This window comes from Bubalus kerabau, unplaced genomic scaffold (assembly GCF_029407905.1).
Source record: "Bubalus kerabau isolate K-KA32 ecotype Philippines breed swamp buffalo unplaced genomic scaffold, PCC_UOA_SB_1v2 scaffold_26, whole genome shotgun sequence".
Taxonomy (NCBI): Eukaryota; Metazoa; Chordata; class Mammalia; order Artiodactyla; family Bovidae; genus Bubalus; species Bubalus kerabau.
In genome coordinates this window covers 3,584,341-3,599,336 of record NW_026577880.1, presented here as the reverse complement: position 1 = coordinate 3,599,336, position 14,996 = coordinate 3,584,341, and the positions used below count along the sequence as shown (strand labels likewise).

General features: G+C 48.9%; 1 long non-coding RNA gene across 1 annotated transcript; it reads left to right on the top strand.

Moving 5' to 3' along the window:
* The first annotated feature begins 219 nt into the window (after positions 1-219).
* On the top strand, positions 220-8,987 carry LOC129640699 (uncharacterized). Its single transcript, XR_008708912.1, has 4 exons — positions 220-753; positions 7,008-7,091; positions 7,284-7,369; positions 8,163-8,987. It is a non-coding gene; the product is annotated as an uncharacterized LOC129640699 (long non-coding RNA).
* Positions 8,988-14,996: the final 6,009 nt, after the last annotated feature.

The following is a 14,996-nucleotide window of genomic DNA, read 5'->3' as shown; positions in this document are numbered from 1 at the left end:
GGGGTTTCTCACGAGATATGATGGGGAGCTCAGGGAGCCTCTCGTGTGGCGCCAGAGAAGTCAGGCCTCCATGCGTGTGGCCAGGCAGATCGCGTCATTGCTCTGGAGTCATGGGAGGGACTAGGGCCTCAAGACGCATTTAAGAAGGACTCTCGAGGTCTTTCTTGGGTAGGGGCGGGAAACACTTATTTCCCTCGACCTCTACCGGGGACCTTAGGGAACTTCCCAGGTGCCTCTGAGAGGTGAGGGATACTGAGGAGTTAGAGGGGCCTCTCGGGACTCGACTAGGTTTGACGAAATGAAAGAGGGCCTCATCTCGATTGGAGGCAGGAACCTCAGGCTTCCTCTCCATTTCTGACTCCGACCGCAGGGTCCCTGCAGGGTTGGGACAGGAGAGTCAGGCCTCGTCTTGTCTGAGTAATGGAACTCTGCTTGCCTCTTGAGTCGTTCAGTGGGTTTCAGGCCCCTTGTCGAGCTGTGTGTGGAACCTGCGGGTGTTTCCAGAAGATGCACAGGGGTGTCATTGCCCCTTCATTTTGTGCCTTCCCCCACAGGGTTGCCTTCAAAGAGGTGTCCGGGCATCGGGTTCATTTCAAGAGCGGACCAGGAAATCGGGGTCGTTCGGCATGTGGCAGCACCAACGTGGCTCATCTCGAATTTCCTCGTGAGACCAGCATCATCCTGAGGTGCGCCGGGAAGGCCGGGAACACCTTCCACACAAAGAAGGGGAATCGACTCTCCTGTCGTGATCAGGTGGGGAGATGGGGCTCAGATGAAGTGGGGCCGGGACTCTAGGTGTTCCACTCGAGGGAACCCGGCATTTCAGGGAACTTTAGGGGTCGCAACAAGGGAGCCAAGTACCGTTTCCCACTTCAGGACGGAACATGTGACTTCCCTGGGGACGCTGTAGCGGGCAAGGGCCTCATTCTGTGAAGACGTTGGAACCACGTCGTTTTTCTCGAGTTGAGTCTGGATTCTCGAAAACGACGGGGATTTCAGGCTTCCTCTTGGGTTGGCCCTGGGAAGCCCAATCTTCCCCTGGAGTTGCGAGGGAAAGCTGGGGGTTCTGCTCGAGTCACTACAGGGCCAAAGAGACCTCATCGAGGCGTGTGTCCAGGACCTAATATTCCTCTCAAGGGAAGACAGGGATCTCGGGTTTCCATTCCAGACTCCCTCAGGGAGTCAGGCCTCGCCTCGAGGGGAAGCAGAGGACTCCGCTTTCCTCTCAAGTCGCGACACGGATCTCTTGGAGCCCAATGAGTGGACTCAAGGGTGTCGAGCCTCCTCTTCAGTTTGGAGAGAGGACTCGGGATTGCTCTCCAGGACAGGCAGGAAAAGAAGGCCCTCATCTAGCGATGACGGGGGCGTCTCATGGGTTTCCTCAGGCTGCTGCGCCCATGGGGGTTTTCTCACGAGGCACGACGAGGACCTCAGGGAGCCTCTCGTGCGGTGCCAGGGAACTCATGTCTCCATGCGCATGGCGAGGGGGAGCTGGTCATCACTCTCGAGTCATGGGAAGTGACTAGGTCCTCAAGAGGCGTTGAAGAAGGACTCTCGAGGTCTTTCTCGGGTGGCGGCGGGAAACCCTCGTTTCCCTCGACTTCTGCAGGGGACTATAGGGAACTTCCCATGGTGACTCTGAGAGGTGAGGGATGCTGTGGAGTTGGCAGGGCCTCTCGGGACTCTGCTGGGTTCGGCGCAATGGAAGAGGGCCTCATCTCGAGGGGAGGCAGGAACCTCAGGCTTCCTCTCCGATTCTGACACCGACTGCACGGTCCCTGCAGTGTTGGGACAGGAGAGTCATGCCTCGTCTTGTCTGAGGAATGGAATTCTGGTTGCCTCTCGAGTTGTTCCGGGAGTCTCAGGCCCCTTGTCGAGCTGTGTGTAGACCCTGCGGGTTTTTCCGGATGATGCACGGGGGTGTCAGTGCCCCTTCGTGTTGTGCCTTCACTCACAGGGTTGCCTTCGAAGAGGTGTCCGGGCATCGGGTTCTTATCAAGAGCGGACCGGAAAATCGGGGTCGTTCGGCACGTGGCACCTCACACATGGCTAGTCTCGAATTTCCTCCTGAGACCGGCCTCATCCTGAGGTGCACCAGGAAGGCCGGGAACCCCTTCCAGAGAAAGCAGGGGAATCGAGTCTCCTGTCGCGATCAGGAGGGGAGAAGGGGCTCAGATGAAGTGGTGCCGGGACCCTCGGTGTTCCCCTCGAGGCACCCAGCGTGTCAGCGAAATTTTGCGGTCTCATCAAGGGTGTCAAGTACCGTTTCACACTTAAGGACGGAACATGGGACTTCCCTGGAGACGCCGGGAATTTCGGTCTTCCCCTGGAGTGAGACCGTTATGTTGGGGAACTTTGGGGTCGCATCAAGGGTGCCAAGTAGCATTTCGAACTTTAAGATGGAACGTGGGACTTCTCTTGAGACTCTAGCTGGCAAGGGCCTCATATTGCAATGAAGGGGGAACCACATGGTTTTTAAGACTTGAGGCTGAATTCTCGAATTACGATGGGAAATTCAGACTTCCTCTTGTGTTGACCTTGGGAAGACCAATCTTCCATTCAAATTGTGAGGGAGAGATGGAGGTTGCTCTCGAGTCACTGTAGGGCAAAATAGACCTCATCTAGGCTTGTGTCTAGGACATAATGTTCCACTCCAGGGGCGACAGGGATCTCGGGGTTGCATTCCAAACTCACCCGGGGAGTCAGGCCTCGTCTCGAGGGAAGCAAAGGACTCCGCTCTCCTTTCGAGTCGCACCGGGTATTTCTTGGACCCAACTGAGTGGCCTAAAGGGAGTCAATCCTCCTGTGAAGTTTGGAGAGAGGACCAGGGATTGCTCTCCAGGTCAGGCAGGAAAAGAAGGCCCCCATCTCTCCTTGACGGGGGCATCTTGTGGTTTTTCTCGAACTGCGGCGCCACTGTGTGTTTTCTCACGAGGTACGATGGGGTACTCAGGGAGCCTCTTGTGTGGTACTAGGGAAGTCAGTTTTCCTGCTTGTGGCAAGGGGAGCGCGTCCTTGCTCTGGAGTCATGGTAGGGGAATCGGGCATCAAGAGACGTTGAAAAAGGACTCTCCAAGTCTTTCTCGGGTTACTTCAGGAAACTCTGGGTTCCCTCGACTTGTGCCAGTGACCTCAGGTAGCTTCTCAGGGAGCCTCTGAGAATTCAGGGATACTGTGGTGTTGGGAGGGGCCTCTCGGGACACCACTGAGTTTGGTTCAATGGAAGAGGGCCTCTTCTCTAGTTGAGGCAGGAACCTCAGGGTTCCTCTCCATTTCTGACTCCGATCGCAGGGTCCCTGAAGAGTTGGGCCAGGAGGGTAAGGCCTCGTCTTGTGTGAAGGAATGCAACTTCACTTGCCTCTCGAGTTGTTCACGGGGTGACAGTCCACATTTGGAGCTGTGAGTGGAATCGGCGGGTTTTTCCAGACGATGCATGGGGATGTCATTTTCCCTTTGTGTTGTGCCTTCATCCACAGGGTTGCCTTCGAAGAGATGTCCGGGCGTCAGGTTCTTATCTAGAGTGGACCGGGAATTCGGGATCTTTCAGCATGTGGCACCAACCATGAGGCTACTTTTCGAATTTCCTCATGAGACCAGCCTCATCCGGAGGTTCGCGGGGAACGTCGGGAACCCCTTGCAGACAAAGCATGGGAGTCGACCCTCCTGTTGCGATCAGGAGGGGTGAAGGGGCTCACAGGAAGTGGTGCCGTGAACTTTGGTGTTTCCCTCAAGTGAGACCGGTATGTCAGGGAACTTTGGGGGTCGCATCAAGGGTGCCAAGTACCGTTTTGTACTTCAGGATGGAACGTGGGACTTCTCTTGATACGCTGTAGCGGCCAAGGGCCTCATCTTGCGATGACGGGGGAGCCACGTGGTTTTTCTCGAGTTGCAGCGGGATTCTCGAGTTACGACGGGGATTTCAGGCTTCCTCTTGTGTTGGGCAAGGGAAGTCCAATCATCCATTCGAGTTACGAGCGAGAGCTGGGGGTTGCGCTCGAGTCACTGCAGGGCAAAGGAGACCTCATCTAGGCTTGTGTCCAGGACCTAATGTTCCTCTCCAAGGGCCACAGGGATCTCAGGTTTGCATTCCAGACTCACCCAGGGAGTCAGGCCTCGTGTCGAAGGGAAGCAAAGGACTCTGCTCTCCTTTCGAGTCGCGACGGGCACCTCTTGGAGCCCACTTTGTGGCCTAAAGGGAGTCAAGCCTCCTGTGAAGTTTGGAGAGAGGACTTGGGACTGCTCTCCAGGCCATGCAGGAAAAGATGGCCCTCATCTCGCGATGACGGAGGGGTCTTGTGGGTTTTCTCGAGCTGCGGCGCCAGTGTGGGGTTTCACACGAGGTACGTCAGGGAGCTCAGGGAGCCTCTCATGTGGCGCCAGGGAAGTCAGGTCTCCATGTGCATGGCGAGGGGGAGCGCGTTATTGCTCTCGAGCCATGGTAGGGGAATCTGACCTCAAGACGCATTGATGAAGGACTCTCGAGGTCTTTCTTCGATTGTGGCAGGAAACCCTTATTTCCCTCGACATTTGCCGGTGGCCTCAAGGAGCTTATCAGAATGCCTATGAGAAGTCAGGGATACTGTGGAGATGGGAGTGGCCTCTCGGGACTCCACTGGGTTTGTTTTAATGGAAGAGGGCCTCATCTCGGGTTGAGGCAGGAACCTCAGGTTTCCTCTCCATTTCTGACTCAGATCGAAGCGTGCCTGCAGAGTTGGGATTGGATTCTCAGGCCTCGTCTTGTCTGAGGAAGGGAACTCCGCTTGCCTCTCTCATTGTTTAAGGGGTGACAGGCCAGTTGTGGAGCTGTATGTGGATCCTGTGGGATTTTCCGGATGATGAACAGGGTGGCCAGTGCCCCCTCGTGTAGTGCCTTCATCCACAGGGTTGCCTTAGAAGAGGTGTGCGGGCATCGGGTTCTTATCAAGAGCAAGACCGAGAAATCGTGGTCTTTCGGCACGTGGCACCAACACGAGGCTATTTCTCGAATTTCTTCGTGAGACTGGCCTCATCCTGAGGTGCGCCATGAAGGTCGGGAACGCCTTCTAGACAAAGCAGGGGGATCGACCTTCCTGCCGTGATCAGGAGGGGAGAAGGGGCTCAAATGAAGTGGTGCCAGGAACTTCGGTGTTCCCTTGGAGTGAGACCGGTATATTGGGGAACTTTTGGGGTCGCATCAAGGGTGCCAAGTAGCATTTCGAACTTTATGACGAAACATGGGACTTCTCTTGAGACTCTGTAGCGGGCAAAGGCCTCATATTGCGATGAATGGGGAACCACGTGGTTTTTAAGAGTTGCGGCGGGATTCTCGAGTTACAACGGGAAATTCAGACTTCCTCTTGTGTTGGCCCAGTGAAGACCAATCTTCCATTCGAATTGCGAGGGAGAGATGGGTGTTGCTCTCGAGTCACTGTAGGGCAAAATAGACCTCATCTAGGCTTTTGTCCAGGACATAATGTTCCTCTCCAGGGGCAACAGGGATCTCGGGGTTGCATTCCAGACTCACCCGAGGTAAGGCCTCATCTCGAGGGGAAACAAAGTACTCTGCTCTCCTCTCAAGTCGCGACTGGTATCTCTTGGAGCCCATTGAGTGGCCTAAAGGGAGTAAAGCCTCCTGTGAAGTTTGGAGAAAGGACCAGGGATTGCTCTCCAGGTCAGGCAGGAAAAGAAGTCCCCAATCTCGCGATGACGGTGGCGTCTCGTGGGTTTTCCCGAGCTGCGGCACCAGTGTGGGGTTTCTCACGAGGTATGACGGGGAGCTCAGGGAGCCTCTCATGTGGCGCCAGTGAAGTCAGGTGTCCATGCGCATGGCGAGGGGGAGCGTGTCATTGCTCTCGAGTCATGGTAGGGGAATCCGGCCTCAAGACGCGTTGAAGACGGACTCTTGAGGTCTTTCTCGGGTTGCGGCAGGAGACCCTGTGTTCCCTCGACTTGTGCCGGTGACCTCAGGGAGTTGCTCAGGGTGCCTCTGAGAAGACACTGATACTGTGGTGTTGGGAGGGGCCTCTCGGGACTCCACTGCGTTTGGTGCAATGGAAGATTGCCAGGAGCCAGCGAGAGACATTCCACTCGTGACAAATGTCATGAGGAAAGAGTCTCGGCATACGCAAAGGCGGGATCGAGCCTCCGGGAGTTCCCCCGTATATTCTTGAGCATCTACCCACAAAAACCAAAGTCTGCCTTTTTTATGGCTTTGTTCTCTCACCTCTGACATTACTGGGGATGTCCCCTACCACCATCTCACTCTCTCTGTCAAAGAGCTAACTTACAGCTCCAACTAATAATGTTCCTGGGCAATTAGTAGTGTTTAAATCCAAACCCCTCAGATGGTTTTCTAACTCGCCTGACAAGTTTACCCGGTCTCCTACAGCTATGCATACGATTGTGTACAGTCTCCCAGCCTCGAGACGCACGGGAAGTTTAAGATATTCAAATAGCTTAGAGCCTCTCAGAGAGTTAGAAACTGTCAGAATAAAACTAGTAAAAGATTTCATTGATGAACCAATCCTTTTTGCCAAGTTTCCACATCCCCTGAATTGTATCCTTGAATGTGTGCTAATTAATATAGTTGGTATGTAGAAAAAATAAGTACTGGCCTTGATGTTAGTAACTTTAGACCCTTAAGGTAATAAATTCTTTTCTTTGTTGTAAACCCATTACACATCCTCCCTATAGGAATGCAATTTTATCTTCGCAAGATGGCGCCAAACCTTAAACAATTACTCTTAGAGAAAATAACTCTTATGGTTGATAAGTCTTTGTCAAGAGTCATAAAATGTTAATAGGTCTTCTGGCCAGAAGATGATGTAAATCATCTAAACCATTTTAATACGATAAATCTGCAGAAAATAAACCCTGGTTTTTGATAAGGATTAAAGACTGCTGACTTTGCATCCCCTATTATCGTCTATGTGTAACTTAGGGTATTAAAACCTGTGTTGAAAATAAAGTTACGGGCCTTGCTCGCCAACGCTTGGTCTCCCCATGTCATTATTCCCCTCAATTTTCAGATGAGTGTCCATCTGGAGCGCGGATATCCTCTGCGACCATTTATTTGCCTGGGCTTCGAAGACCTACTCGATAAGGTGTCTAAGGTGGGGCAACTTCCTCTATTCTAGAGGGCACTTGCAGCCTCCGTGGTCAGAGCTAACCTGGTGTCATGGGTTATATTGATTTTCCGTGTAAACCAAGCTACTCAGCTGCTTTTCTCCACTGAATTTTCCTACTGAGCTATCCTCATTCTATTACTCTTTATATCTTTGATGAATAAATAAATAAATACATAGGTCGCCTACTCCATCTTCCCTTCAAGTACCCTGGATCAGCTGGGGCTGGACCTCTGCAGGTGGCGCCCGAGACAGGCATTTCGAAGGTAAATCCCCAACCCCATTCCCCCAGTGTTCAGTTTTCGGGACAGATAGGATCCCACTTAGGGGGCTGCAGATCCCCCTGTAGAATAGACAGGGCGAGAGGAGTGGGAAGTGTTGAAGAGTTAGAGAGAAAAAACGGTTTCTAAAAAGGCTGACAAAAAGGGCCTAATCTTTAGATAGCTAAAAGCAAAATCTTTTACTATCCTTAATTTTCTGACATGGGCAACACTGAATCAAATGAAAGACAGCTCTTTATAGGAGTAATTTTACAGTTATTAAGTAAAAGAAGAATCAAGGTTAAAACATCTTCCATTCAATCATTTTTTTACATTTGTACAAGACCACTGCCCTTGGTTTCTACAACAAGGCACTGTTAACCTAGATATCTTGAAAAAACTAGGAAAACAGCTAAGAGCTTATTGTGCTCAGCAAGGTTTGGAAAAAATCCCTACTTACACCTTTCCTCTGTGGAATATGACTAGAGATGTTTTAGATCCAGCTCATGAATTTGAAAAGGTACCTGTTAAAGAGGAAAGTAAAGTTGGAAAAGTACCTGTTAAACAAAAAAGCAAATCTGAAAAGGTACCTGTTATAAAGAAAAGTGAAAATGAAGAGGCTATACCTAGCTATCGACAGCTAAATGAATGGCTAGCCGCTATGACTGCCAATGAGCATGTAAAAGATAGGGATGAAAAGAAAGATCAGCTCTCCCCTCAATTTGAAAAAGGTTTAGAGGAAACAGCAGCTCGATGCCATTCTGATGAGGATTGTTGTTGTTTTTTTTTTTTTTTTAAGCTAAAGATGCTCCTAAAAGTTTAAGAAAACATCCCTAATCAGACCATCCGCTCCTAGGAGGTTGAGGGAAACATCCCCGATCAGACAGTTCGTAAGATTTAGTTACCAAACAGTTAAAGGATCTCCGGAACAGAAGAGGAAAACTTCGGGACGCTCCCATCCCCCTATGCCTCCTCCTCCATGTCGGGGTAAAGGGCCACCGCTAGGAGTTTCCCGGAGAAGGATTTTCTCTAGTCCCAAGGATGAACTCGATTCTCACCTTGAGGCTTCTTTTCTAGTCCCCTCTGAAGTTTAGCCAGGGTAAAGAGGTTACAAAATAAATAAAAATATTCTCTAAAAATAAAAAAAAAATTAAAAATGGATTTCTCTGCATCTAAGAATAGACAAATATTTATTGACTGTGGAATATGATTAGAAATGTCCTGGACCTCCGTCACGAGGCTGTTAAATAGCCTATGGGGGAGGCTATAGAGGTGGATGGTGGTGAGTCTCCATTTACTGCACAGATCATATTTTCTGCCATTGAAAAAAAAAAAAGGAGGGAGAAAGTGGTCTACCTCCCGAGGAAGGAGAGGGCTTACAGGACGCTGTGGCCGAGAGCCCTGGCGAGCTCCCTCCCCCTCTGCACAAACCTTTAAAAAACTTATCCACCACTTTCTGAATTAAGGAGACCACCACCGCCTTCGATTGTGCCTCCCAGGACCCAGGAGTTCCCCACTTTGCCCCCAAAGCCTCCCAAAGTGTTGCCTAAGACTGAGGAAGATAAAAAGTTTTTTAAACAAAGGAGCTTTTAGTACACAATATTCAGAGCGTGCTCCTTGGAGAAAACTCCCTCAGGGGGGTCTCACCCAGGCTAGAAGAAAAGCGAAAAGGCAAGGAGATTTAATAACAATATTAACCCCTGATGTGCCACTTACTCCAATTCCAACCGGAGTGGCTGGGCCCCTATCTGAGGACATTGTAAGATTTGTCCTGGGGCGTAGCTCGCTTTCTTTTAAAAAAAAATTAAATAAAAAAAAAAAGAAAGAAAAGAAATTTCGCTGGTGCATGGTGTAGTAGATTCTGATGATATTGAGAAATTAAAGTCTTGATTTCACTGCCTATCAAAACTGTACAAATTAATAAAGGTCAAAGAGTAACACAGCTTTTACTTTTACCTTACTATCAGACAAGGAAAAACTTGACTTCTCAATCTAAGAGCCACAAAACATTTGGATCTAGTGATCTAGCCTTTTGGGTGCAGGAAATCACAGTTCCAAGGCCTTTAAAAGATCTTTTAATTCAAGAGAATAAAACGCCAGGGCTATTAGACACAGGAACAGACGTCTCTTAACATTGCTGGGAAAGACTGGCCCAGCTCCTGGCCAACACATAATACTGAAAATGAGTTGGTGGGATTAGAGAAAGTGGTATGTGGGGTGGAGATGCTGTACAGGTGGTACATTTAACAATACTTTATATATTGTTATAAATACATAATATAAATGTATTTGCCTAATTACAGTTTGCCTAATTAGGTATGGGTATAAATAAAATATAATAAAGGTATACCTAATTCTATTTATAGATCTATACTTAATTAATTTGTATATAAATTAATATGTATACTATATACACACACATATATATATACTGTATAATTAAATATATATGGCAGAATATAATGTGTGTGTGGCTGATATTAATTGGTATGGATTGATGTGCTGTGATGATAAATGTTCTATATACTGTATAATTATAAATGTGTGACATGTATTATTACAGTATATTGGTTTGTGTTGGTTGGTATTAGCTGTGTATGTGTTGTATTGTTGTAATATATATTAATTAATATATTAATTATAAAGATTAATTCAAGTATATTGATTTATATATATTATATGTCAATAACTTTATACTTGTTGCCATATATAAATACATATATAAATGCATTTTGCATTTAGGTATATCTGTATACCTGTATACCAAAATGAGATAAGGAGGTTATACATTTATTACTTAAATTTATACAGAGACCTAAACTAAACATTAGACCTAAATTAACATATCCATAGGGAAACAGCTGGACAAATAGTGAAGTTATGTTCCAATTGTAATTAATCACTTAAACGTAAACACACAGGGGCAGACTACAATGATGAGACACTAGATGCCTGAATTACAGGCTACGACTCGGCCCCTGGTCAAGTAAAAAGGCCTCCTTACGGGAGAGTGAAAAAGGCCAGATGTGTTGGTAACTTGTGGGAGAGGGTATGCTTGTATATTTCTACAGAATGCAGATTCTCCGGTTTGGATCTCAGACAAATTCGTCATGTCACATTCCCCAAAGACCAGGTTTGCGGCGCGCGCACTCGCTCGCTCCCCCTCCCCCAGCCAGCTCTCGCCTCCGTGCCACCAGCAGCGCCTCACACCCACCTCGCTGCACCCCGTGACCTAGAGCAAAGAAGTCTGTGCAGCGAGTGAGGGCCAGAGAGGAAAGCGCACCCGCGGAGTGCTGTCCAGACCAGCGTGGCCCCACCGGCGAGAGGGGACCGCCCTGAGCCCAAGCGGTGGCGGCTAGCCCTAAACCACGAACCCTGCCCCTCCGCCCACCATAGGCGCCTTGGCCCACAGCCTGCCGCTCGCGTTCTGCCTCCTGATGCTGGGGACACTGCTGCCCCGGGCTGACGCCTACAGCTGCTCCCTGGTTCATCTTGTTTAAACCCTCAATATAATGTTTGCTCCTTTGTAATGCTACAACATCCACCTTATCTTATGATGTAACCACTTATTGAATTATGGTCTTGCTGTATTACAACAACTACAGGATTTAATGCAAACACGACGGTTTGTGGGCTTACTTATCTTGGGAACAGCAGCTTTGATAAGTGCAATCACTTCTGTTACTGTGGCAGCAATATCATTGACTCAACAAGTACATACTGCTCAATATGTTGATTCTATGTCCAAAAATGTTTCTTTAACATTGGCAACACAGGAAGCTATAGAGAGAAAATTAGAAATGAGGGTAGACGCCCTAGAGGAAGCAGTAATACATATTGGGACTGAATTGCAGGCTTTAAAGGTGAAAATGGCATTGTCTTGTCATGCTGACTATCGGTGGATATGTGGAACACCCCTGAAAGTAAATGAGACAGATTTTGAATGGGAAAAGATTAAAAACCATATTTCAGGTATCTGGAACAGCTCTGACATTGGTTGAGACGTAGGGAAACTTCACTATCAAATAGCAACCATGGAGCACTCCCGATTAGATTTTACTGCTGCTGGAACAGCAAATGATTTCTTCCATACTTTCCCTAACTACATCTCAGGAAAGAATATTCTGTCTAATGTCTTTAGCTATGCTGCGGTGGCTGCTTTAATTCTGCTTCTCATAATCATTCTTCCTTGTACTGTCAGGATTCTTCGGCAGAGTATTCAGAGGCTCGCGACTGAGCTACATCTGGCTGTTTTAAGAAATAAAAAATGGGGAGATGCCGGGAGCCGGCGAGAGACATTCCACTCGTGACAAAGGTCATGAGGAAGGAGGCTGGGCAGACACAAAGGCGGGATCGAGCCTCGGGAGTCCTCCCGGATATTCTTGAGCATCTACCCCCCAAAACCAGTGTCTGCCTACTTTATTGCTTTGTGCTCTCACCTCTGACTTTACTGGGGGCTGTCCCCCACCACCATCTCACTCTTTCTGTCAAAGAGCTAACTTACAGCTCCAATTAATAAAGTTCCTGGGCAATTAGGAGTGTTTAAATCCAAACACGTCAGATGGCTCTCTAACTCTCCTGACAAGTTTACCCGGACTCCTACAGCAATGCATACAATTGTTTACAGTCTCCAAGCCTCGAGAGGCACGGGAAGTTTAAGATATTCAAATAGCTTAGAGCCTCTCAGAGAGTTAGAAACTGTCAGAATAAAACTAGTAAAAGATTTCATTGATGAACCAATGCTTGTTGCCAAGTTTCCACATCCCCTGAATTGTATAATTGAATGTGTATTAATTAATATAGTTGGTATGTAGAAGAAATAAGTAGTGGCCTTGGTGTTACTAACTTTAGACCCTTAAGGTAATAAATTCTTTCCTTTGTTGTAAACCCATTACATATCTGCCCTATAGGAATGCAATTTTATCTTCGAAAGATGGGGCCAAACCTTAAAATAATTACTCTTAGAGAAAATAAGTCTTACGGTTGATAAGTCTTTGTCAAGAGTCATAAAATGTTAATAGGTCTTCTGGCTAGAAGATGATGTAAATCACCTAAACCATTTGTATATGATACATTTGCAGGAAAGAAACCCTGGTTTTTGATAAGGATCAAAGGCTGCTGACTTTGCATCCCCATTATCCTCTATGTGTAACTTAGGGTATAAAAACCCCTGTTGAAACTAAAGCTACAGGCCTTGATTGCCAACGCTTAGTCTCCTAATGTCATTCTTCCCCTCAATTTTCAGATGAGTGTCCATCTGGAGCGCGGATATCCTCTGCGACCATTTATTTGCCTGGGCTTCGAAGACCACTTAAGAAGATGTCTAAGGTGGGGCACTTTTCGCTCTTCGAGAGGGAGACTGCGGCCTCCGTGGTAAGAGCTAACCTGGTGTCACGGGTTATACTGATTTTCCGCATAAACCAAGCTACTCAGCTTCTTTTCTCCACTAAATTTTCCTACTGAGCTATCCTCATTCTATTACTCTTTATATCTTTGATAAATAAATCAATAGGTCGCCTACTCTGTCTCCCCTTCGAAAACCCTGGACCAGCCGAGGCTGGACCTTGTCAGAAGAGGGCCTCATCTCGATTTGAAGCAGGAACCTCAAGGTTGCTCTCCATTTCTGACTCTGAACACAGAGTCCCTACAGAGTTAGGACAGGAGAGTCAGGCCTCGTCTTGTGTGGAGGAATGGAACTCCACTGGACTCTCGAGTTGTTCACCAGATAACAGGCCACTTGTCGAGCTGTGTGTGGAACCTGCAGTTTTATCTGGACGATGCATGGAGGTGTCAGTTTCCCTTTGTTTTTTGCCTTCATACACAGGGTTGCCTTCGAAGAGGTATCCAGCCTTCAGGTTCTTATCAAGAGCAGACCAGGAAATCAGGGTCTTTCGGCATGTGGCACCACCCACAAGCCTACGTCTCGAATTTCTTCTTGAGACGGACCTCAACCTGAGGTGCACCAGGAAGGTCTGTAACCCTCTCAGACAAAGCAAGTGAATCGACCCTCTTGTCCCGATCAGGAGGGGAGAAGGGGCTCAGATGAAGTGGTGCCGGGAACCTTGATGTTCCCCTCGAGTAAAACTGGGATGTCGGGGAACTTTTGGAGTCACATCAAAGGTTCTAAGTACCGTTTCAAACTTCAAGACGGAACGTGAGACTTCTCTTGAGACGCTGTAGCTGGCAAGGGCCTCATCTTGTGGTGACGGGTTAACCACGTCGTTTTTCTCGAGTTGTGGCGGGATTCTCGAGTTAGGTCAGGAAATTCAGGCTTCCTCTTGTGTTGGCTCAGGGAAGTCCAGTCTTCCATTCGAGTTGCGAGGGAGAGCTAGGGATTGCGCTTGAGTTACTGCAGGGCAAAAGAGACCTTATCTAGGCTTGTGTCCAGGACATAATGTTCGTCTCCAGGGGGGACAGGGATCTCGGGGTTGCTTTCCTGATGCACCCGGGGAGTCAGTCCTTGTCTCGAGGGGAAGCGAATGACTCCGCTCTCCTCTCGAGTTGCGACGGGTATCTCTTGGAGCCCACTGAGTGGCCTAAAGGGAGTCAAGCCTCCTGTGGAGTTTGGAGAGAGGACTCGTGATTGCTCTCCAGGCCATGCAGGAAAAGAAGGCCATCATCTCGCGATGAAGGGGGAGTCTCGTGGGTTTTCTCGAGCTGCAGCGCCAGTGTGGGGTTTCTCATGAGGTACTACGGGGAGCTCAGGGAGCCTCTCATGTGGCGCTTGGGAAGTCAGGTCTCCATGCGCATTGCGAGGGGGAGCGCGTCATTGCCCTGGAGTCATGGAAGGTGTATCGGGCCTCAAGAACCGTTAAAGAAGGCCTTTCAAGGTGTTTCTTGGGTCACGGCAGTAAACCCTGGGTTCCCTCGACTAGTGCCGGTGGCCTCAGGGAGCTTCTCAGTGTGCCTCTGAGAAGTCAGGGATACCCTGGAGTTGGGAGGGCCCTCTCGGGACTCCACTGGGTTTGGTGCAATAGAAGAGGGCCTCATCTCGAGTGGAGGCAGGAACCTCAAGGTTCATCTCCATTTCTGACTCTGATCGCAGGGTCCCTGCAGAGTTGGGACAGGAGAGTCAGGCCTCGTCTTGTAAGGAGGAATGGAACTCCGCTTGCCTCTCGAGTTATTCATGGGGTGACAGGCAACTTGTCGAACTGTGTTTGGAATCTGCGGGTTTTTCCGGACGATGCACGAGGGTGTCAGTGCCCCTTCGTGTTGTGCCTTCTTCCACAGGGTTGCCTTTGAAGAGGTGTCCGGGCATCGGGTTCTTATCAAGAGCGGACCGGGGAATCGGGGTCTTTCAGCATGTGTTACCACCCATGAAGCTACGTCTCAAATATTCTCGTTAGTCCGGCCTCATCCTGAGGTGCGCCGGGAAGGTTGGGAACCCCTTCCAGACAAAGCACGGGAGTCGACCCTCCAGTCGCAATCAGGAGGGGAGAAGTGGCTCAGATGAAGTCGTACCGGGAACCTCGGTGTTCCCCTCGAGAGAGACCAGGGTGTTGGGGAACTTTTGTAATTGCATCAAGGGTGCCAAGTTTTCACACTTGAAGTGTGAAAACACTTCAAGAAGAAACCTGGGACTTCTCTTTAGACGCTGTAGCGGGCAAGGGCCTCATCTTGCGATGACGGGGTA